Raw genomic sequence first — 3503 nt, 5'->3', positions numbered from 1 at the left:
GTAAGCTGCCTTGGGGAACCATGGCTGGCTTAGGAACCAGGGGTCTGTGTGTGTTGCTGCAGCATTTCCCTCAGGTGCTACTAATCCATGTGAACATGTAGGCTATGAGTGGTTTCTAAGCCTGCCTGTTCTCTGTCTCTCGTGTGTGAATTTTTTCCATACCTGTTTCTTCCATGTGCAGAGACTCTTGGTTTGCTGGGCATCCCCATACAATCTCCCCACAGCGACCTCAAATTCACAATGTTCTAAACTAAATTAACGTTTCCTACCTATGTAGACCTGTTTCTGTATTTCTATCTGGGATGAAACAGCCACCCAGCTGCGCATACCACATCCTCGGGAATCTTCATTGACTCCTGCCTCTTACTTATCTTGATCGTCCAACTGAGACCAAGTCCTGTGGAGACTACCCCATAAATCATCCTTCAACCCATTCTCTCCTCTGGAGGCTTTGCCACTGCTCTGGTTCAGTCTTCATTTTCCCAGTAGATTTGCAATTGCTTCCTTACCAATCTCTCTTCTGGGGTTTCTCAAAGAACGTGTTCTTGGCATTTTCAGAAGGACAATTGTGCATTTGTGCAAAATGTTTCTGACATTGTATTTTTTTTTTTTCAGACAGAGTCTCCCTCTGTGGAGGCTGGAATGCAGTGTGCAATAGCGCAGTCTGTCACCCAGCCTGGAGTGCAGTGGCACCATCTCAGCTCACTGCAACCTCTGCCCCTGGGGTTCAAGCAATTCTCATGCCCTAGCCTCCCAAGTAGCTGGGACTACAGGCGTGAGCCATCACGCCCAGCTAATTTTTGTATTTTTAGTAGTGACGGGGTTTCACCATGTTGGTCAGGCTGGTTTTGAATTCCTGACCTCAAGCAATCCACCCACCATGGCCTCCCAAAGTGCTGGGGTTACAGGCATGAGCCACCGTGCCCCGGCCCCATATGATTTTTTTGCATCTGTGGTCTGAATGCTGTAAATGTTGATAGTGCCTTTTAATTGTAAGAACCAACCTCTCCTTCTGCAAGTGGTGCTAGAAAGGAGTTAAGTTCTGGTCAGGGACTCAGGGATGTGAAAGGACAAATTAGAGCCACCGGAGCCATTGGAGTGATCTGAGCAAAATCTGAAGGCAGGAGCCTGTGCTTTGGGTGCAGCTTCCATTTGTATCCCCAATGGACTCATAGCAAAAATTTTAACAATGTGAACAATTTGTCTTTAGTACACACTCCATTTCTGCTTTCATAGCCCCTCCATTCCCAAGCAATGTTCAAGATAGGCTGTTTTAGTGTCTCAATGCATGGAGCTCACCTAGCCTCCCCTTGAGAATATTGCTCATCTTTTAGAGAATGTTTTCCTTCTAATGGCTCTAAACCTTTATCCACGGAAGCCTTAAAACAACTGCAACTCAGTTTTTCTTTTTCCTTTTTTTTTTTTTTGAGACGGAGTCTCGCTCTGTCGCCCAAGCTGGAGTGCAGTGGCACGATCTCAACTCACTGCAACCTCTGCCTCCTGGGTTCAAGTGATTCTCCTGCCTCAGCCTCCTGAGTAGCTGGGACTAGAGGTACCCACTACCACGCCCAGCTAATTTTGTATTTTTAGTAGAGACAGGTTTTCACTATGTTAGCCAGGGTGGTCTTGATCTCCTGACCTTGTGATCCGCCCACCTCAGCCTCCCAAAGTGCTGGGATTATAGGCACGAGCTACCACGCCCTGCCCAGTTTTTCTTTTTCACTGTGGTAGACCCATGCCAGACACAGACCCATGAGCATGAAAGATATTCAATAAACACTTGCTCAATTAATAAAGGCATCTAGCCTTTAGGCTTTCTGCTTCTAGCTCTAAGTGCCTTGCAGAGAAGAGTGGGTCCCAAAAGCATAACGGTCATTGTTTTTCATTGTTCATCTCAGTAATCAGTGTAACTGGCTGATTACATTCCTGTAAATCATTTTGGAGACAGTGAGACAATATTTATCTCAACAACATTTGAACATTCAACAATGTCCATTGAGTGTCACATCTGGGTTCGCAAGCCATTCTAGGCGGTGGGGATGGAGCTGGGAGCAAGGCAGAAAAAGATCTTAACTTTCTGGAAATTATATTCTAGTGGGGAATGAAAGACAATAAGCAACCCAAATCATATCAGACAGTGGGAAGGATTATCAAGACAATTAAAATAGGACCAACTAATCAAGGATGACTGGGTGGCTCCTTAGAATGGGTGGTCAGAGAAGTTCTCCTGGAGGAGGTAACATGTAAACTAAGAAATGAATGATGAGGCACAGCCAGCCAAGTGAAGATGAGGGTAAAAGCATCCCAGGAAAATGAGTCAACTATGCAAAGGTCTTGAGTGGAAAAGCAGATGTTTGGATGGTGTCGGTGGAGAGTATTAAGCAAGGAGATTGGGCGATGAAGTCAGAAAGGCAACAGGGGCCGAGTCACTCTGTAATCCCCAGTAAGGAGTGTGGATGTTTATTCCAAGTGCCATGGGAATTCACTGAAGAGTTTTAAGCCCAGGAGTGATGGAATCTCATTTTTGCTTTAAAAAGATCATTAGTGGCCAGGCCTGGTGGCTCACACCTGTAATCCCAGCACTTGGGGAGGCTGAGGTGGGTGGACCACTTGTGGTCAGGAGTTCAAGACCAGCAAGGCCAACATGGCAAAACCCCGTCTCTACTAAAAAATACAAAAATTAGCCAAGTTTGGTGGCGAGCGCCTATAATCCCAGCTACTCAGGAGGCTGAGGCAGGGAGAACTGCTTGAACCTGGGAGGCAGAGGTTGCAGCCGAGATTGTGCCACTGCACTCCAGCCTGGGTGACAGAGCAAGACTTCATCTCAAAAAAAAAAAAAATCATCAGCTGCTGTTGTAAGAATGCATTGTAGTAGGTAAGAATGAATGCCCTTCCTGTACTAATGCAATTGTCCCTCTAGGTATGTCACTTAACACAAGAGTACCAACCTTGCAAGTGAAATACACCTGGAGTCTTCCTTGTTTTTACCCTCCCCACCCCCCGAACTCCGCTGGGTCTGTATTTTTCTTTTCCTTTTCTTCTTTTTGCTTTTTAGCAGTAGGAGTCTCACTATGTTGCCCAGGCTGGAATGCAGTGGCTATTCACAGGTGAGATCATAGCACACCACAGCCTTAAACTCCTGGGCTCAAGTGATCCTCCTGGGTTTTTTGTTTGGTTTGTTTTGTTTTTTTTTAGAGATCTCACTCTGTTGCCCAGGCTGGAGAGCAATGGTGTAATCATAGCTCACTATATCCTCGAACCCCTGGGCTCAAGCGATCCTCCTGTCTCAGCCTTCCAAAGTGCTGGGATTACAGGCGTGAGCCAGCGCACCTGGTCCAGGCCTGTGTTTTCTAAACCCCGATGTTACATTTCAGATTAAGAACTTCACCTTCTAGGCATCACCTCCTGAGGTCAGGAGTTCAAGATCAGCCTGGCTAACATGGTGAAACCCCGTCTCTACTAAAAATACAAAATTAGCTGGGCATGGTGGCGCACGCCCGTAG

The sequence above is a fragment of the Hylobates moloch genome, unplaced genomic scaffold (genome assembly GCF_009828535.3).
Source record: "Hylobates moloch isolate HMO894 unplaced genomic scaffold, HMol_V3 SCAFFOLD_15, whole genome shotgun sequence".
NCBI lineage: Eukaryota > Metazoa > Chordata > Mammalia > Primates > Hylobatidae > Hylobates > Hylobates moloch.
The sequence above is the reverse complement of the archived record's forward strand: the minus strand, read 5'-3'. Positions refer to the sequence as shown.